Source organism: Uranotaenia lowii, chromosome 2 (assembly GCF_029784155.1).
Source record: "Uranotaenia lowii strain MFRU-FL chromosome 2, ASM2978415v1, whole genome shotgun sequence".
Lineage (NCBI taxonomy): Eukaryota > Metazoa > Arthropoda > Insecta > Diptera > Culicidae > Uranotaenia > Uranotaenia lowii.
In genome coordinates this window covers 275729461-275752321 of record NC_073692.1, presented here as the reverse complement: position 1 = coordinate 275752321, position 22861 = coordinate 275729461, and positions in this window count along the sequence as shown.

Sequence of the window (22861 nt, the reverse complement as noted above, 5' to 3'; positions counted from 1 at the left end):
GCTATTGGGCAATTCTTGCAAATACACCAATTTTTAGCAATTTGGTTGCACTGCTGGTCGTTGAGAGAACAACAAAGCTGTTCTCTCAATTGACCCACGCGGGAGAAAGCATAGGAACGTAATCGTCTTCAAAATCTGCAAACATGGCGGACTTTTTATCATATCCGACTTGAGTTATCATTTTAATGTGATTTTATGTTTGCTGGGATTGTATGTATCGCACGCTTAATCGATGTAACGAATTATGTGGATATGTTTAAAATAGTTAGAGCATGTAGGTGAATATTTTCAAAGTTAACATGGACAGGGCATTAGTTTATTCATTTATTTTTTATCACAGTTAATGATTTTAAATTCTTTTAAGAAGTTCGAAACAACTCTTTTTTATCTACCAAACAATACACAAAAAATATGTCAGATGTTTTAAATTCACTTTAAAAGTGCATTAGCAAAAAGGTTTACGGATTGTATTCCAAGGCACGGCGAGCCACCGCGTCCCCCCAATTTGCTACTCTGGGTCCATGGATACAATGGGAAGACTCATGATATACTCCGTGTATACCCCCTACTTCCTAAATTCCACCTGGGGCCGCAGACCTGGTTCCCACCTCGAACTGTTTAGTACACTATGCTTCAATAGTGGGAGGTCTATTCGCGCTAATGCGCTCCAAGGCAATACTCATTAACGAGACCACTTTCAGCCAAACCTCTCATCCTTACGACTCGACGCCTGAACTCTCCTCTAACGACTTGAGAACCGACATTTCCTCGCAATGACTCGAGATTCCCACACAAACCTCTCCTCTTCGCGACTTGAGGCCTGATCTCTCCTCTAACGACTTGAGATCCGACCCCTCCTCGTTTTGACTCGAGGTTTACCTCTGCTCTGCACGATTCAAGGCTCGATCTCTCCTCTAACGACTTGAAATCTGACCTCTCCTCGTAATGACTCGAGGTGACCACTTGTACCCCTCCTCTTGTTGGTAAGGTGCCTGATCCCTCCTCTTACGACTCTTATCATAAATATTCGAGGTTGACCACACAAACCTCTCCGCCTGAAGGTTTGAGGCCTGACCTCTCCTCTAACGACTCGAAGCCCGACCTCTTATCTTCAGGGTTCGAAGTTTGCCACCTTGCCCGTCGTGTGCCAGATCGAGAGCAGCTTATCCTAGACTCGCACCTGTCACGGCACACGCGCGGGACTCGGATGATTCCCGACGAAGACGTCATCCTACTCCGACTCGAATGGCTCACCCGGCGTCGAGAGTCACTCTCCCCGTGGGTATTCCCCGAACGTGGAATAACCCTTTCCCAACGATTTCCACTGCGAAGAAAGTCAAGTCTTATCCCCGCAGCTTCTGTCGTTGAGAACCGCTCTACTCGGATACTCCCCGAAAGTGGAACATCCTACGCACGAACGCGGCGCACCCACGGCATCCGCTACGCAGAAGGTTTTGATATGTTTGTTCTTAGAAAAACTAAGATGTCTAAACATTAAATTCATCAAATTTAAGGGAAAAAACTGATAATTGTTGCCCGAAAAATTTCATTTCTGAATCACTGTGCAATCACGGAGAAAAAGACGGCAGTTGTTCCAATTATTTCAGCTTGTTATACCAATAATCGAAATGCAGTTGATTTTTCGCATTCAACTACTTTTATAATAGATTCAACTACAAACTTCTAATCCTCCTTACGCAATCAACTATCAATATAATGCATTCAACTGTATGATTCATATTATGCATTCAACTATAAATACAATAGATTCAACTACAAACTGCTGATTGACCTTATGCAATCAACTATGAATATAATAGATTCAATTGTAATGGTATAAATGATTCAACTGTAGATATGATAGATTCAACAACAATTGTATAATTGATTTTAGGCATTCAACTATAAATATAATAGATTCAACTGTAGTGATATAATTCATACAACTGTAAATATGATAGATTCAACTGTAGTGGTATGATTGATTGAATTGTAAATATGATGGAATCAACTACAAATGTATGATTGATTCTAGGTATTGAACCATAAATAAAGTAAATAAAACTAAATTTTTATGATAGATTCTGTGTTACTTGAATACTTTAGTGTTCATCAGCAAAAGCAAAAAAAAAAAATAGTAATTGTGGAACCCAACACGTGTTCCATGTTGCGATCGTATCGCTGTTTTAGAGCTCAGCCGATAGTTCCTGACATCGGTGGTAAAACACAAGCGCTCTCCGGTGATGGGGATACATTTTCCTCTACCAGTTCGTGGCAGCGGTCGTGTAGAAGGCCGACAGATCCTGGAATGTGGAAAAGTACACCTTCTCTGGCTGCCCAGGAAATCGACGTGGGTCTCGACGTTCTTTTACACGATCCTGGCAGGATCCCACAGGAAACTTGCATTATGGTAAGTTAACGTATGATAGATTTATGTAATGATATTGCGTAAATTTCCCCCCCACAAGGTAAATCTTCGCCGGGTGCAGAAGCACGGACATCTTCCGGGACCGACTAGTTAAGACGCACAATTTCCTGGGCAACCATGCAACATGATCCAAAAAGAAAAACAGCGGAGGAACCAGGACGTGGATATCGGGATTTCCGGTCAGGTTTTCGAGCATCATGGCGGCTAAAACGAACTAAATGCAAAATGCTGAAATAATGAATTAAACGAAAATAAAACGTAGCTATAAAATTATTCCGAAAAAGTGCTTCAGATATGATAACTTCCAATATAAACAGAAATTAAATGTACAATATTTATAGTTGACCTCAGTGAATCAATCATATTTATAATTAAATCAATCATATTATTATAATTGAATCTATCACATTTATAATGTAATCAATTATATTATTATAATGGAATCCATCATATTTATAGTTAATTCAATCATATAATTATAATTGATTCTACTGTTATTATTGTTGAATCTATAACATCAATCGTGGATTATAGTTGAATCTATTATATTTATAGTTGAATGCACAAAATTTATCGTCAACTATAGTTGAATGTATTATATACATTGATGACTGTACGAAATCAATCAGATTGTCTATTATATGTATTGTTGAAAATTTTATAATTATAGTTAGCCGAGAAGCAATCAGATATATGATTGAATATAAGTGGGTTATTGTTGGAAATACTATACTTTTTTCTCCGTGATGGTCTATATTGGCTAAACTCATTCTCTTACTGAATTTTTTGTAATTTTTGTCATTTTTGTAATTTTTGTCATTTTTGTCATTTTTGTCTTTTTTGTCATTTTTGTCATTTTTGTCATTTTTGTCATTTTTGTCATTTTTGTCATTTTTCTCATTTTTGTCATTTTTGTCATTTTTGTCATTTTTGTCATTTTCGTCATTTTAGTCATTATTGTCATTTTTTCATTTTTGTCATTTTTGTAATTTTTGTAATTTTTGTAATTTTTGTAATTTTTGTTTTTTTTTTGTCGTTTTTATCATTTTTGTCATTTTTGTCATATTTGTCATTTGTGTCATTCTCACAGAATTTTGGGAAAAAATATTTTCAGTATTTTCAGGAATCATCCAGATGAAAGAAGCATAGATTTTTGGCCATTTTTCGGGATTCCGATTGGTTCCTCTGTCGCTAAAGTTTTAAGCCTTTTGCTTTTTATTCGTTTTACTTTTAAACTTATTTTCAAGTAATTTTGCTTTGAAACATCTTCTCTGGACGGTTTTTAGCTTAAAGTTCATAAAAATATTCGGAAACTTGCTTTTTACCATCTTATTGGGTTCTTTCGTACCTTGAAAAAGAAATGATTAAACCCTTAGCTCTGACGGATTCGGAGAAAAATTGTACAATTTATAATATTTATTCTAACTAACTTTTAACTTATCAAAATACTCAATAAGCATTTAAGTTTTTTCGAGACTTCGATATTCTTTATCTTTATGCGCTTCTAAATTCATCAATTGCATTTTTGAAAAACAAGCAATCAAAATGCACCCCAGAATAAAACATGAAAAAAAAACAAATTAATGAATTTCAATTACCATAAACTGGAGAATCATGGTTCATGGAGGTTTGCAGCTTTCATTGGAAAAAAAAACCGGATATTCCCCGGCTTTATTCACTTTATTTGGCAAATGAAAATAAAAATGTGTTGTATTTTTTTTTATTAATACCTTCGAAGCCATTTTTTTAGCAAAGAAGTCTGAAACACGATTTAAAATCTGTCAATGAGTATTTATGAAACAATTTTTTTTTCATTTTTTTTTCTTGTTTTTTGTTGAGTGATTTCTGGGTTTTGGTCGTCAATTTTGAAATCAAATGCCAAAATTTGTTCAGGTTTTTATAGAAAATTGCTCGGATTTTTGCGGCCCGGATACGTGCTTAAAAAAATTCTGGCAATCTTAGCGGATATATGGCTGAGAAGTATGGGACTGGCATTAAACTTCAAATTTCTCACTAACTTATGCCCTTATCGAAATAACACATCATTTGCTTTACGATTCACATATGGTTCAAAGTCAAAAATATTTTAAAATCTTTGTCAGCAAGTTTGATTTAAAATAAAAAAAATTCATAGAAAAAGTTGCATTAAATTAAGATGATTGAAAATTCTTCCATCGTCCATCAGGCTTAAAGTTCGAACTAAAGAGTGAATTTTTAAATCTTGAAGTGTTTCTAACAATCATTTTCTTCTAAAACACTTCAAGAGAATAAAAAGTTATCACTTGTTGCTGATAATCTTAAAAGTATTTTATTCCAATCAAAAAAAACTATCTATAAAAGATTCTGTCATGCCGTACCAATTTCCCAAGTGCGCGAAAAAAGGTCCGGTTTTGTGGGAATTGGTCGTCACGTTTTGTTTACTTCAACGTAAAGATGGCATAACTACACTGACTATTTTATATGCAAATATCGAATCATGTTATCCCTTTCAGTGCAACCAAGTGAGTCTGAAATTTTGATTGTGATGCTCAACGACGTAACTACATGCTGCGACTGTCCAGTTTGAATGCTGCTGCTGTCTGACTGACTGGATGAATCCGATTGCCCTCCATCTTCCCTCAAACTTCCGTTCGGCGGACAGAAACGATCAGATCATTTTCGCCAAGTTCAGCTGGCAGTTCGGAATCTCAACTCCCGCCGAGTCTACACCGGAGATCTGTCCTTCAATTCCGCTGTCAGTCCGGAGTCAGCCAGTATGTCAGATTGCGCAGTCAGTGGCCGCTAAAGTGTTAGCTCTTAACTGTGCTCAACAGCTAAATATGATAATAACCTTTTTTGATGAATGAGAATTCAACCAGATACGCGAATGTCGGAAAGAAGTCTTGCGGATGATGCGAAGAAAAAAAACGGAGGAAATAAATAACTTTGCATAAAGAGTCGCTGAAAGAGAGGAACGAATTTACAAAAGCGAAGAAAAAGCCTAACGTACGAGAAAAGAGGTTTATGATAAAATATGCAATTACAGATGAAATAAACGTTCTGTCCTGCGCTTCTTGCATAGGCTTTTCGATCTATCTCCCTATAGCATTATTTGAGGATTACTTTGTAGATCTGCCTGGTGCTAAAAATGGTAAATATTCAAAAAATGAAAAGAAATTTTAACAACCGGCGCACAGGAAGGAGACCTTTATTATCTTACTTTCCTAACACTTATCTTCCAACCCCTCATATTCATTCAATCAACAAAACAGTGAAACATCTTCGAAGTGATTTGGCTTTCTTTTTTCAGGGTGTTCAATAAATTCGGATACAAATTCAAATAACAATAATTAATAATCAACTGAACAGAATAATTTTTTTTGCTGAAATGCCAATTACACCTTTTGTTTTGAAAATTTTTTACCTTAAACCAATTATATGAGCTCCAGCGGTTTGTCAAGTCTACCGTACGCTGCACGCTCTTCTATTGTCGAAACGTCTCAAAATACAGTAAAGCATAGTAAATTACGAATTTTCGCTCAATTCATTGACATTTTAAATGAAGTTTTTTTTTTGCCAATACAGGAAATTTATATGGCTTTGTTTGTTCAACAGAATGTTTTTTTTTTTCTTGAGCTTCAAGTTTTATGAAGACATGGACTGAGTCTATAAACTCTGGGGTCTGAAAAGCTTTGTTTTAAGGGGAAAATTGAATATTTCGTACTGAAAAATCAATATCATTTTTATTTCTTCTGTGGAACCAAGCCTGCGGATGTTTTTTGAGCCAATTTATAAAATCTCTAAAGAAAATTTTTCTTTGAACCACTTTGTTGAAGATCGTAACTACGTATCTAATTAGGCAAGCAAGTTACTAGCTGTTTAACAGGGGTGTGTCTTTTCGCATTGATAAACAAAAAAAATCAATTGACATCACTGCTGGAGTCTGGTGAAGTTTTGCATGAGAAATAGTCATGCAATACCTCGCTAGGTACCGAGCATTGAAGTCAATTGAAATTTTTATTTTTCAATGACAAACACACCCCCATTCAAAACCTTATAACTTTTTTGTCTAAAAGAAAACGATTATACGGTCTTCAACAAAGTTGTTCAGCGGAAAAATATTTTTAGAGAATTTATAAGTTGGCTCAAAAACTACCAGCAGGCTTGGTTTACAGAACTATACAGTCTAACAGGAAGAATGTCAACACCTTTCATGCTTCCTAATCTAAACTATCCGTCTAAAATTTTCATTACTTTCATTTGATATTCTTCCTATTTGAATGTATAGTTCACCGAAATGCCATCATTCAATTAAATTTGATAAAATAAAAAATTCTGATTTTAGACTTCTTTTCCATAAAAAAAAACATGGGCTTGTGATATAGCTCAGACGGCAAGTCTGTTGTCTCCTGAGCCGATGTCCGCGAGTTCGAGCCCAAGAGTAAACATCGAACACAGTTGTACCGGATAGTTTCTCAATAACGATCCGCCAACTGTAACGTTGATAAAGTCGCGAATGCCATAAAGATGGTAAAACGACTATAATCGAAACAAAAAAAAATGATAAAAAAAACAAGAACAAAGAAAATGATGTGATTGTATGTATCGACTGTGAGCGCCCTGGAAAAAATTTCAACCAAATTCAAACATGTGCGTACTGCTTCACGAATGCCCATATTTCAGATGTCGTAAATAAATCGGCAGCACTGCATAAAAATTAATGATCAGTTATTATTTTGCAAACAAAGTAGATCAGAAAAAGTTTCGAATGAAATGCGTACTATGAAATTGGATTTTGGAAAAGTGACCGCGGCTATAGAAACATTCAAAGAATTCCTTTTTGAAAATGTGACACTATCCAAACAGATTAAAAAAAACCCGATTTAATACACTTAACAGTGGATTGGAGCCTTTCTAACAGAGTTTAAATTATATTTGGAAATATATAAAATAATATAGAATATACATGATAGATTCCTTCCCTCTGAATCATATAAGTATGATTTCAGATATTCAAACACGAAAAATTCCAATCTCAATATAAAAAAATGATGCCTGATACGTTTTTTTGGGGAAAAGCGAACTGGTATGTAAGGAGCTCATTTTATGTATGGAAAGAATGGTATTTAAACAGTAGAATTTCCAAGATTTATAACACGCTGAAATGGTGCCGTGGTAGCAACCAGAACTTTCACGTTGCTGGTCACGGTTCGAATCTTACTGTTTTTTTATGCTTTTTTTTTTACTGAATAAGTAAAACCAACTACAATATTGATGGATAGCCGTGACGCGTGCCCTAGCATGATACCTTTTTTAGAGCTCAACCATGCATAGAGGAAAAATTCCCACAAAAGGAGGGGAAAGTAATATGACTATTAAATGATTAATCTCATTCTGTAAACTAAATCTGAAATCTTATTCTGATTCTAAAGTTTGAATTTTGAGTTACAACACTTAGTCTAATATTTGAATATAAGTTCCAATTTCAAATTCCAGGTTGATCTTTAATCCAAATTCTTAATCAGAATTCTAAATCTGAATTCTCAATCTGAATTCTGAATCTGAACTCTGAATTTGAATTCTAAATCTGTATTCTGAATCTGAATTCTGAATCTGAATTCTGAATCTGAATTCTGAATCTGAATTCTGAATCTGAATTCTGAATCTGAGTTCTGAATCTGAATTCTGAATCTGAATTCTGAATCTGAATTCTGAATTCTGAATCTGAATTCTGAATCTTAATTCTGAATCTGAATTCTGAATCTGAATTCTGAATCTGAATTCTGAATCTGAATTCTGAATCTGAATTCTGAATCTGAATTCTGAATCTAAATTCTGAATCTGAATTCTGAATCTGAATTCTGAATCTGAATTCTGAATCTGAATTCTGAATCTGAATTCTGAATCTGAATTCTGAATCTGAATTCTGAATCTGAATTCTGAATCTGAATTCTGAATCTGAATTCTGAATCTGAATTCTGAATCGGAATTCTGAATCTGAATTCTGAATCTGAATTCTGAATATGAATTCTGAATCTGAATTCTGGATCTGAATTCTGAATCTGAATTCTGAATCTGAATTCTGAATCTGAATTCTGAATCTGAATTCTGAATCTGAATTCTGAATCTGAATTCTGAATCTGAATTCTGAATCTGAATTCTGAATCTGAATTCTGAATCTGAATTCTGAATCTGAATTCTGAATCTGAATTCTGAATCTGAATTCTGAATCTGAATTCTGAATCTGAATTCTGAATCTGAATTCTGAATCTGAATTCTGAATCTGAATTCTGAATCTGAATTCTGAATCTGAATTCTGAATCTGAATTCTTAATCTTGTAAATCTCATTTTGATTGTTTTGCATCACACGGTTTTCAACATTGAAATTTCTTTCATCCAAATTTTTTTTTATGATTTCGGATTTTACAACTTTTAATAGTATGGTTTTACCCCTAAAAGTATGCAGCAAACTTAATTTCAGAAAAATTGTGAAAAAAAGTTTTCACAAAACAAAATCGTGTTTTCATGCGTAATGATCTTTAAGTCATCGCAAATTTATCAAAAACTGTGCAAATTGGTATTCTTGGAGAAACAATTCCAGAATTGAAAATTGATAAAGTGAGGAGAAATTTTACGGATGATGAAAAGAGCGAAAGAACATTTTTGCAAGGAAAATTTATTAACGTACACCATACTTTACCTCGCAACATCCAGCTTCATCAATTTTTAATTCTGATATTCTTTCTCCATGAATCTAAATTTTTCACCGATATGCCGAAAATAAATTTACAAAAATTCTGAATCTGAATTCTGAATCTGAATTCTGATTCTGAATTCTGAATCTGAATTCTGAATCTGAATTCTGAATCTGAATTCTGATTCTGAATTCTGAATCTGAATTCTGAATCTGAATTCTGAATCTGAATTCTGAATCTGAATTCTGAATCTGAATTCTGAATCTGAATTCTGAATCTGAATTCTGAATCTGAATTCTGAATCTGAATTCTGAATCTGAATTCTGAATCTGAATTCTGAATCTGAATTCTGAATCTGAATCTGAATTCTGAATCTGAATTCTGAATCTGAATTCTGAATCTGAATTCTGAATCTGAATTCTGAATCTGAATTCTGAATCTGAATTCTGAATCTGAATTCTGAATCTGAATTCTGAATCTGAATTCTGAATCTGAATTCTGAATCTGAATTCTGAATCTGAATTCTGAATCTGAATTCTGAATCTGAATTCTGAATCTGAATTCTGAATCTGAATTCTGAATCTGAATTCTGAATCTGAATTCTGAATCTGAATTCTGAATCTGAATTCTGAATCTGAATTCTGAATCTGAATTCTGAATCTGAATTCTGAATCTGAATTCTGAATCTGAATTCTGAATCTGAATTCTGAATCTGAATTCTGAATCTGAATTCTGAATCTGAATTCTGAATCTGAATTCTGAATCTGAATTCTGAATCTGAATTCTTAATCTGAATTCTGAATCTGAATTCTGAATCTAAATTCTGAATCTGAATATGAGTTCTGAATCTGAATTTTGAATTCTGAATTTTGAATCCTGAATTCTGATTCCTAAACCTGTATCCTGAATTTGAAAACTGAATCTGAATTCTGCATCTGAAATTGAATCTAAATTATGTATGAGTATGTAGAAATGAAAAAAAAAACATAAATTCATTCTTCAACACGAGTAAAAAAAACGAGGGTCATAAGATCTTCATATAAATTCCCCCCCAACGCAGTTTCCTGTACGGCTCTGCATTTTGTTGACACCCGGCATGGCTTTAGACACTATAATTTCATAAATGAAATTATAATGTCTATAGGCATGGCGGACTCTGAAGGAAACGCCCATCCGCCATTTGCTGCATTGAAAAGCAAGAAGTGTAAGATATAAACACTGTTGCCGTATTTGCCCCAGCAGACTGAGAAACTGCCCAGACCACGGTGCGTCTTAGTAATGCCTTTTACCTATTTGAGTTTGAGCCGCTTTCAATCAAGCGTGCCGATGGTTTATTGGATAGCGCTTGCAACTTGGGATCTGAAGGGTTTTGGTTCAATTCTCGAGTTAATAAAAATATTATTTTTTTATTTTGATTATCTTCAATTTATAAATGATTGCTGGTGCTGCTGCTTCGAGGCGCCACTAGCAACTTTTTTTTATGCCATAATAAGTATGATATGTATTTGGTAAAGAAAACGGTTTCAACTATTTTGTTTTTTTCCCGTTTTTGAAAGGGTTGTGTAGAAAAAAAAATGCATTCTTTTGAGACTAAAATCATTTTAATTGTGCAGCCCAGTTTCGCAAAAACGTTCTAGACATTTTTAAAATGGCACATACAAATCCACGGACATCAACAGAACTCGTCGAGCTGAGTCGATAGGTACCTATAAAGGTATGTCTAAGACCCATAATTAATGATCTCTCAAATCGACCGATAACCAAACCTTTCTGTTAGAAAGGCAAAAAGATTGAAAATGAAACTGAAAATAGACGTGTCTGAACTAGAACAATCTTTTTTTTCGACAAAGATGAAAAATCAATTGGACTTATGTCGGTAATTCGATCTCTTACAATTCCATGATTCAAGGAGTCCCATTTGTCACAAAAGAAAAAAATAATGGCTTTTGCAGAATCACTCGAACATTCAGTATGCTTGTAGATTATTTTCTTATAAACCTAATAAACCCAAACCAATAAAAAACTATTCTTCAATAAGCGCGCCTCAGAACACTCGATTTTACAGCTATTGACCCTTTTTCTCCACGAGTGGTAAATCTTCAAATATCACAATTCGAGATGAGCTGGCTCCTTCATCATTGGATCTTCTTACTGAACTCCGAGGCTCTCAAGATTTTCGTGACAAGAAATGGGATGTTAAACACTGAGAATATCTTGGTCATTTTTTTAAATTTAAGTTTTAGTTTTTTTAGAGCGGTTTATTTAAATTTTTTTTTACAATTTTCACAAGTTTAAAATCGGTTTAAATACAATTTAGAAAAAATAATCAAAGATATAATTTTGATAATGACGGTACATTTTTAACATGTTTACCTATAACAGAATAATTGTTTTAACAGAAGATAGTTTCGAACCTTTGCGAATGTATCATTGATATCGGGACAATTTTATAATCTAACGGGTTTGTGACTATGGAATCCTAGAATATGCCACTGCCCTCATGATTATAGAAAGCAGAGATGCCAAAGTTCCTGATTTTTCGAGGTTCAGCCTGACAACCTGATAAGGGGCCGTTCAGCTACCAGGTGGACAGAAAAATGAGATTTTTGACACCCTCAGTGGACAAGCTTGGACATTGGGCAAACCCCTACCCCCCTCCCCGGATGTCAACGTGGACACATTTGAAAAAGTTTTTATTTTAAATACCTTTAAGTTGACAAGTTGACAGATAACACCACTTTTTGCCTTTTTTGTTATAGAAATAGCTGATTTTGATAAGAATTTCTTGATGTAAAAAAATATAAAATTTTTAAATTTCTTAGGAACCATATCAATCGCTTGCCCTTCAAGTAGCTACTTATTGTTTAAACTTAAACTGGAAAGTTATGCCATATTTAGATTTTGATTTAAACATCCTCATATTTATTCACCTTTAGAAAATATGTCCACGTAGACATGACCCAAATCCCTACCCCCCTCTCTGTGGACAAGCGTGGACATTTCCATACCCCCTCCCCTCCCCTCCCCCTAAGTTGTCCACGTGGTATGTGAACGGCCCCTAAGCCATTGAATTTCCCTGATTTATGAAAATTTGTCTGATTTTTGCAAATGTGATGAAAAATGGTTATTATGGAACTGGATTAGTTACCATTGCTAAAAAATGAAAATGTGGCTGAATTAAAGCAATCGGAAGATTCCCTTTAATTCTTATTTAAAAAAAGGAATTAAAAGGAATCTTTCGATTGCCTTGATTCAGTAGAATTATTCAACCAAGTAGGCTTACAACATATATTTAAGTAAAAATGAGGAGCGATGGCCAAAAAAAAGGTCATACCTTTGAGCGAAAATTCCGTTACTTCAACGTAACCTGGTTTTTATTTCACCAGTTCCCTGCTTTTTGAAAAAAAAAATGTTGGCAACCCTGATACAAAGTGTCCAAAAGTCAAGGAACTTGAAAGCGATGATAAGCGATCGCTAGCACAACTTACCTTTCTAGCATCTAGCTACCCAACCCAAGTATTACAAAGAGTCCTATTACGGGCAAAGGGAATTCGACCGCCCACTTGGGTAAAGAGGTTTCATCTGCCCATTGAATGGCAAAGAAGTTTCGTTTGCCCGTAAAGGGCTAAGAGGGCAAATAGTGAGTGTAGTTATAATTTAAAAATGTCTAGAGAATCGAAACAATTGAGGCAAAGAAGATTCCTACGCCCTGAAAAGGGCATAGACGTTTTTGATAACCTGAAAGGGCAAATAGTGAGTGTTAGTTTACTTGAGCTAAAAATAACAATGGCCGTCGATTATTAAAGAGACCTTAACCAGGGTCCAGCCCTTAGCAATTGATTGTAGCCGGGCTTTAGACCATGGCCATCGATGATTATAAAGTAGCCCAAGGCAATCGATAGAAGTCGGGTTCCAGTCCATGGCCGTCGAATGATGAATTATTATAATAAATAAAAACATTAATAAGAATAAATATGAATTATTTATTTATTAATTTTCAACTCATGTAGTTTAAGGTAATTTCATTCCTTATAATTCACTACAATTTGTGCTATAAAGTATTATCATTAATAACAAAATAAAAAGTGATAGAAAGTGTCCGAAAGCCAAGCAGCTTGTAAGCGATAATAAACGATCGCTAGCACAACTTACCTTTCTAGCATCTAGCTAGCAATATGGTCAGTTATGCGCCAATCTCGAAATGAACCCTGAAAATGGGCCGTCCGGGATTCCACAGTGACAAGCTTCCTTCAATTTTCCATAAGATAAAAAAATGTGTTTTTTTGCTTCTTCAAAACCCGTGATATTTTACAAATTTTATAATTTGTATTTTCTGGAGTACTTGTAACTTTGTAATTTTTTAACAGATATTATAATATGGTACATGAAAACGCATTGAATGTTGATAGTTTTTCAATCGAAATTTATTGAAAAAGTTTGTAATTCTGCAAAAAATGTTGAATGCTACCGTCTGCAAAAATGAACAAATTTTAAATTGGGTGAAAATCTGAAGACATCTTGTGCATATAATCATATAATGTATCTATTTTCAAGTGAAATGCTTTAAATACTACACTTTGACAAATAAATTGTTTATTTCTTTAAAAAATGTGTTTTGATATTGGGTATAACTTTGTTTTGAATTTTGCAGTAGTTTTTTGGTTTTGAAAATATCATATTATTTTAAAACAAGTGTCATGCACCCATTGAGGATACGATTGCCGGAGGCTATTTTACATAAAACCTGGCAAAATCGGAACATCGGTTTCAAAATTGACAACCAAAATTATCAGGCTACACTAAAGCAGATTTTGAATCGGGTTTTAAGCTTCCAAAAAAACCTTTCATGTTTATTTTTATATAACTTGCTCGAAAAACTTTGTTAAGGACGTGTAAATTTAAGACTTTAATCCGGTCAAACCCCGAGTTTTTTTTTTTTCAATGAAATCCGGTCAACTAAGTCGAACTTTTCCTATCTGGGCAAACGTGGGTATAACCAAGCCATTATTTGGAAGCTTTTATCATTTTCAGGACAATAGTAAGAGGTAATCAAATAAAGAAAACTCAAAACACATCTGTTATTTGGAAGTACTTTTCATGTGTCAAATACAGACTCCGTTCGTTTTTGGCAACACGCCCAAACTTTTTGTGTTACCAAAATCGAACTTTTTTTTTATAAAATAACTGTTTTTATTATCATAAACGTTAATTGTAGTCAATTTCCGACCATTTTTAGTATTTTTCTGTTATGTTTTCTTATGTTTTGCTGCATATTGCACTATTTTTGTTTTGTTTATTCTTTTTATTTTTTGTCTTGTTTGCTGTTTTTGTCATTCTTCATTTATTTTCAGTTGCTTTTGTCATTTTGTTTGAATTTGTTTTCGATTTTATTTTGAATTTTCATCTTTTTGTCATTTTTTAGTTCTTTATAATGTTTTTAAAACTTTTGTTTGTTTTGTTGAATTTTATCACAATTTCAGAACGTAAAAACGTATTCTCGGTGTTTGTTTAAATTATAATGGTCTTGTTATAGCGAAAACTTGAAGGTGATGTTGTTTCCAAAAACTGATGTTGCCAAAATCGAATGTTGTCAAAAACGAACGGGGTCTGTATTGGTAAATTCAAAACAAACAGGTTTTTCTCAAACTTTTGCTTCGAATTCTTTAATGATTGATACAGATTTTGATAAACTTCATCTCAAAATGGTACAGAACATCAAAAACCTTAAATCTTCAGAACTTAGATTGGAATGTGGTAATTCTGGAAAAAGCTCCGGTGGGCCACAAAAAGACAGCCATTATGGATGAAAATTATGAACGGTTCACGATATACAATTTCTCATGTTTGTGGAATCGATTAAGACTTGAAGAAAAAATAATACTTTTTTAGTTATTGATTTTGATAACTGGAAAAATTTGAAATTGAAAAAAAAATCTCTGACTGAATATTGGCTTTTTTAAAATTAAATTTAATTTTTTTTTTTACTTGAAATTCAATTCAATTATCATGTATCTGTTTTTAATAAGTTCTCTTAAGTTCGAAATGTTTTTATTCCTCCACATTTCAAATCACATTTCAAATTCACATTTCCCGTTGCAGGAAAAGTAAACCCAGCCGATGAAGAAAAAAAAATACGTGAACAAGGTTGACGTTGACTTATAATGCCAACAATTCTGCTGTTTTTCTTCCGAATGCCACCTACTCGGTGTGTTATTGCGGGATGCATCTTTACTTTTCGGATCGTTCAAAGAATCGGGGAACACAAACACACAGACATACTGCTAGGATACGAGCTGTGAGCAGCAACGTGATTATAAGAAGAAAACAACGTTCAACGATATGACAGCTCCAAAGTGAGTGCCCCGCACACAAAACTTCCTTTGGATTCTTGGCCAAGATTTGCGGCAGCTGCCTCCCCAACAATTTGCCTGCTCCCCATCCACAATCAGATGAATGTGTGCAAATTTATTAGTTTTGATGCATATTATGCCATTACGCCGAGATGACTCCAGCACACAGCGAAATTTCGCGCTCGCTCTCCGGCTGGACCCTTCTGTAGGGAATCGGGCAGCCTCGTGCTGCTTGAAGCTTGGTTGGTTGGGCCTTTAGCTACGAACCAACAAGAAGTTTTGTCGGAAGGTCGACACATTCTTTCAGAGGTATCCAACCGCGAATGTCAGTCAATACAAAAGAGCTCGGCAGCAGCAGCAAAACAACAACAATAACAACAACAGCTTCGTGTGGCAGTTGAATGCAGCTTCTTCGGCGGTGAATTTTGTGATTTGCATCAGTGCAACTCACCGTACGGGGGAGTGAGTTTGCATTATGCAAATGAGGCTCGAAATTGAAACAATAATGCTATTTTAATCACATGGATCGGAAGTTTTTTGCTTACAGTACTAAGGATTCTGACTATACAGGGTCCGGCAATCGAAGTGCTCAGGCCCGTGCGAAGGATCCGTCCATGTGGGGGATTTTCGAATTTCAAATTTAGGTAAAATAATAGCAATACCAAAAATAAACATTAAAAAAAGGAAAGGAATTTCTAAAACCGTTTTTCACTCATGATTTCGACACAAACTAAAAACAAATTGGACTGATGAAAAAAACAAAATCATATCACAATGTAAGTTTAAAATTTTCGGTAAATCATTGATATATTTTTTTCAAAATGATGTTCTTCATTCTAAACTAGAAATTTGTTTCAAAAGAATTTCTAAGCTTATTAGAAATAAACGTTTCAAAAACACAGCGCTTAAAAGAAATCTGAATTCCAAAAAAAATGTCCAATCAGATAAAAACAACTAATCATGATCAGTTTTTCGAAAATGATAATAATTGTTAATTTTTATTCATCTTTTCTTCATTTTCAACTGAAAAGTGATTGAAAAATTCCACTGTAGTATTTTGAATTTGAACAAAAAATATTTAATCGCGATTAAAAATGTGAATTATCGATAACTGGAAAACCAATTTGAGCTTTGGAGAATTTATTCAATGATTAATGGTTTAATTTAATTAAAAAAAATAGATATTTATTATTGATCGAAAAGTGCCAGAAAGAGATCAGAGAAAAAACCTATTTATAGAATAATAAACGGTTTGAATTGTTCATTTTTGAAGATCAAAAAAACAACTTCATGTTCAATTAAACTTACAAGGAAATGTTGGGAAATGGGTAATTTCGTGAATGATCAATGAAAGAAAAGTGATAAAAATTGAAAGATAAGAGTTCCAAGTTACAACCAATATTGGAAGAACAATCAAGTTAGTTAACATTTCGCTTTAAAATTAAGTTTAAGGTTGCTTTCTACTTGAAATCATGTTTCAAACTTTTAAAGATTAATTAAAGACCATTTTATCTAAAGAAAATTAATGAATTTTTTTTATTTTCAATCAAATGTTTTAAAGTTTAAAATTACAAGCTCTAAGTATTTTGTCACTTTCGATTGAAATATTGGGTCCTGGAAAGAACAGAAGATTGAAACTTTGATTTTCTTATTAGAAATTAAGATTTCAGGGCTTATGTGCCAAGTACACAAAAATTCAGAATTCAAAAAAACAAATTCGTTAAAATTATTTCTAAAATTCAAATATTTCGACAAATAAATTCGGCAAGTTAATGAAAGAGTTAGAAAAAAACCTGTACTTTAAAACTCGGTAAATTTATTTTAAAATTTTAACAAAATATTAAAATGAAAAAGATAAGTTTTTTAAAACATTTCAGGAGGTTTTTTTTAATAAACACGTTTCACCATAAGAATTAACATAATTTAATTGATGACTCAAGTCAGCAGCATTTTGGTGCAAGTTTTTAAATGATTGATTTGGTAGATTTTAGCGTTCTGAAATCGAATCTTTTATCAAATTTGGTTGAACACTTTGAGTTTTGGTGATAAGGAGTTTCAAAATGTATCAGTTTTAAGTAAAATCAAATATTAATAACTACCAAACCTACATATACGAAAAAATCTGATTCTGATTTTGTTTATCCATCCATCTTCATCCAATCAAGGGATATTATTATGTTGGAAATGATGCACGACCAAAAAAATGTAAAATTCAACAAATAAAAAAAATGTAAAAATATCATGACAAGTAGTTTTGACATAACAGTAAGATGTAAAAAAAACTTGATTCATTTAACACATTTGTTGAAACCTGCAAAAATATTACATGTTTGCTTAAAAATATCTTAAATTCAGTTTAAACTAAACTGAATTTAAAATATTTTTAAGCAAACATCTTAAAATTTGATAAATGAAAAAAAGATAAAGAAAAACATAAAACTTCTCTAACTTTTTTCGCGGAACTAGAAATTACTTGAATTCTTGAGGAAAGTTGATAATTCATTTAAAACTTTTATTTTTTAAAGATATATTATTGATTTTAGTTTTTGAATTTGAACTTAAAAAAAAGTCATTTTAATAACAAAAGCTGATAGAAATATTGCTTATTAAAATCATTGCACCTCAGAAAAATGTAAAGTTAGTGGCCTTGTGTAAATTATGTGTTGTGTTGAGCATTCAGAAAAACAAAAAACACGTAATAAAATGTAGTCGAAATTGATTTCTTGAAGAATACTTCATATCAGCTTAACATTTGTAATGACATAAACAATTTTTTCAAATAAAAAAAAATGTTCGTTTCAAACTCTGTGCCTATTTAGTAACACTTCTTAATAAAAACCAATTTTGAAGACGAGGTAGGGTTTTTGTATGTCAAGTTTTTAATTCCTATTCAAAAGATTAATTGAATTGTAATTTTGAACCAAAGTATCGTACATCGAAATGTCTCAAGGCAAGGGTGATTTAAGATTAAATTCCGCCAGAGGCGAGAAAAAATTCTGACTTGCTAGTTAACACTTATTTTCAAATACATTTTAAAATCAAGTAATTTTTCGTTACTTCGATGAAAATTTTACTTAAAAAAAATCCTCATGGTTTAAACCCCTAAAACCTCCCCCGTTCGCACGGCTTTTCATTTCAAATTCATTCAATTTCTCTTGAAAACAAATTACTTTTTCAAAATTCACTGGTAAAGTTCGACTTGTTCGCCCTTGAGTTTAACCACTCGCCGCAGACGATCGATGAACGCATCGTATGAGGCCCGCAGGTGTTCTTGTGGTATTTTATCCCAGACTGCCACGAGATGTCGCTACAGGATCCATACCTTCATGTTTCTTAGAGCAGACTTCGGCCTACAACATACTCCAAACAGCGAAGTCCGTAGGGTTCAGGTCTGGCGAACTCGCCGGCCACTATCGGAGCTCGAAATGAACCCTGGAAAATGCTGCGCAATCCAAAGTTGGGTTTTCTTCGCTTTGTGAGCCGGCGCCGAGTCCTGTTGGAAAACCCATTCGCTGGAACCAAAATGTCGACGTGCCCACGGTTCGACGACATTCTGTAGAACTAGTTCCCGATATGTATTTTGGTTGATCTTCACTCGTTCAGGGACAAAAACCAGCAGAGTCCGGTCATCACGGGTGATTCCGGCCCAAACCATCACCGATGCTGGTTTCTGTAGCCGGGTGGCTGTCAGCAAGTCGACTCTGTCGTTCTGCTTATTCACGAACTGCTGTACGGTGAAGAGTTTCTCGTGCGTAAACACGATATTCTTCAACCTTCGTTCCGCGGCCCTCTTCAGCAGCGCCTTCTCTCTTTCTACCCGTTCTTGTTTCTGCTTCACCGTAAGGTCTTGAGCCTTTTGGATCTTGTAGGGCTTGGTCTGAAGTTTATCTTTCAGGATCCGACGGAGACTTCGATTAGATATGTTGAGATCCTCTGCCAATTTTGTTGCACTACGGATTTCTCTTAAGGCGCTCGGATAGCTCACGAACTATTTCCTTCTGCCGTTTGCCAGCTAGAAACAAGGCAATCACAGCGTTACGTTTCTTTTTAAAATCTATTTTTCCGGATAACAACTGATTACAAAAGTAACACTTACATCCAATGATAGCTAAGACTTAATGTAACACGGTGTGCCAAAATACGTTATTAAAAATAAAAAATGACCACCAAAACGGCAATCGACATTCGAAAGATATAGTATTCAAGCATCTATCCTGAAAATTTGAAACTGTTTCATCGGGCTTTTTTGAAATTAGAGCGATTTTAAATTTTTGTCAATTTGCATTAGATTTCCAATTGGGTTTTTCGACCTTATGTTCTATGACCATGGATTTTTCTGACTACTCATATTTTAAGACAATCACCCAGTTCAATGACTTTATAGAAAATTTCATGCCCGACAACTTTGTGGAAGACTGGAAAAAGATTTGAGTTGATCCTGAAAAGTTATTGGCAATATTCTAAAACTTCATTAGACTTATTGAAATTTGTCCATGTTTCTTAAGTTTTTTTTTCAATTCCGCTTCACTAAAAAGCGCATATCTTTCCAGGCGTAGTTTGAATCGTTTTTGGGTCTTCGATATAGTTGTTTGGGATAAAATTTTCAGCACAAATGTGTATGTAATAGTAAATCTATGGGTAATAGTCATCATACGAGCTCACAGCTCTTTGAAACCAACTGTTCCTGTATCTGCCCAGAATGTGTTTGAAATGAAAGTTGACAACAACTTAAGCGTGAAGAAAACCCTTAGTACATATTACACGAAATTTCCGTAAAATAGGTATAAATATTGAGCCTAATCTTAAAGAAAAGTTAGGCTCATATAACCGGCAATTAAAGGATTTCTTCGAAATCAAGAAGTTAGGTGATATGGGAGGAAACGAAAGCGTCAAAGAAGCATGTAGTATCGAGTAGTATACTGCGTCGATGTGAAAGAAATTATTCAAAATATTCGAGACTCGCGAAATATGACTGATGCAGAACTAATTTTTAAATTTGGAATGGACGGTGGAGGTGGTTCTTTTAAAATTACTATGTCGGTAATTTCACTGGGATAGCAGTCCAAAGCTGAACGTTTCAAGGATGGTGGTGTTCGAAGGTATTTTAGAAATAGTTATGAACATTAGGCTTATAGTATAATAACTTCAAATTATTTAGTCAACTATTAGGCTTTTGATTCTTGCTCTTGCCCCAAAACTGGAAGAAAAATATGAGAATATTGCTCCAATTTGGAATGGCTACAGTTGCAAGACTTCGATGGATATGTTGCAGGAGATTTAAAAGTCATTAATATTATAACGGGCATGATGGCTCATTCGTCAGCACATCCGTACCCATATTGCGATGTCAGTAAGCAATATTTGATGACACGTAACGGAAATTTGAGGACTTTGGGGACAATCAAGAAAAACTGCCAAACTCTTCCAAATTCCACATTCTACGAGTCCATGTAAAAGATTTTTGCGAATACACCGGAAAATCGCTGGGTGTATTCGGAGAGCAAGCCTCGGAGAGTGTTCATCATGATTTTTCACGTGGAAACGATATCAAACCCCTGATACATCGAAGTTGTACTATGATCATCTCTTAAATGCTGTAGTGGACTATAACAGTGGTCATCTGTGTTGATTTTTAATTTAAAATTAAAAATATCGTTTATTTTTATTGTTGAATCCAAGAAGGTAATACAAAATGACTATTTTGAAGCCAATATTACGCTATTTACCTTGTTCGACTACGCACATTCTAAGCACAAAAAAAAATGGTTGAAGACCCAAAAACGATTCAAACTACGCCTCGGAAGATATTCACTTTTTAGTGAAGCGGAATTGATAAAAAAAAACCTAAGAAACATGGACAAATTTCAATCAGTCTAATAAAGTTTTAGAAAATTGCCAATAACTTTTCAGGATCAACTCAAATCTTTTTCCAGTCTTTCACAAAGTTGTCGGGCATGAAATTTTCTATAAAGTCATTAAACTGGGTGATTGTCTTAAAATATGTGTAGTCAGAAAAATCCATGGTCATAGAACATAAGGTCGAAAAACCCCATTGGAAATCTAATGCAAATTGACTAAAAATTTAAAAACGCTCTAATTTCAAAAAAGCCCGATGAAACATATCCAAATTTTCAGGATAGATGCCTGAATACTATATCTATTGAATGTCGATTGCCGTTTTGGTGGTCATTTTTTATTTTTAATAACGTATTTTGGCACACCGTGGTAAACAAAGCGACGAGGGGTCGTTCAATACTGCAAAAATGCTTATGAAAATTTCCATGAAATATGCCGTTTATTCGCACGCAAATAGCCGATTCCTTTCTACCCATGCTGTCGCATGTAAACCTACGCGGATATTTCTAACTGTGTAGGTATGTGATGATAATGCTTCTAAATAAATTCTACCCGCTCATTTTCACCATCTTTTATTTCATCTAACCTTCTATCCATCTATAAAAAAAATCATAAACTCTTGATGTCCCTACTAAAATGGACATCACTTTTCATCGATAAGGCCGATAAGTTAAAGTAACAAACATAAATTACGATGATTAATCTCTTCACAAAAAGATATATTTTACTTCTAAATGGCTTGTGATAATTAGTTTTCATCAAATTACTAATATCTGTCCAATAAAAAAAGTTTTTTTTATATATAATCTGTTAAAAAGGACTAAACGAACTGTATTTATCTAAAGACTAGAAAATTGCGCCCTGGAATATGCAATGGATCAAGGGTAGTAGACACGTTAAGAATTCTCTTTGTCTGATCAAACAAGCTGGGAAAATGAGAACTAACATGGCAAAAAATAGTCAACGGACCTTTTATCTTCGGATTTTACTAGATTTTTGTCTAGGGTCAGGGCATCCTGAATTAAGAATTAAGTTTCTTTTAGTAAAGGATCAAGTCTCCTGTAACTTAAAACATATCACTTTTTTTTAGTCCCACGAAAATGCTTCTTGTTCTTCTACGATCTCATGTATCGTTCTAAATTTTAGTGCATATAAACTTAAGGTTACACGCTTTTAGAACATGCAAAATACGGCAAGTTGCTAAATTTTCCCAAAAAGATATGATAAAAACATGAAAAGGGGATCAAGAATTTCCTTTTTCCCCTACAGTGTTACAATAAAGTTTTCGTTTTTAGGCTCGAACTCGCAGACATTGGCTAAGGAGGCAACTGACTTTCCAACTAAGCTATATCAAAGGCTCATAGGTAGGTCTAAGTGGGGTTATTATGATAAAAATTTCTGCATTTTACACACTTACAGCCACCAAATGTTTATTCTTTATCATAAATTTTGAAAAGCTGCTTACATGAAGGTTTCCGCGCTCTTCCTTATTAGGTAGAGCAAATTTGTTTTTACTATGTACTTGAGAGGTCCGCAGGGGCGGTCCTAGAGC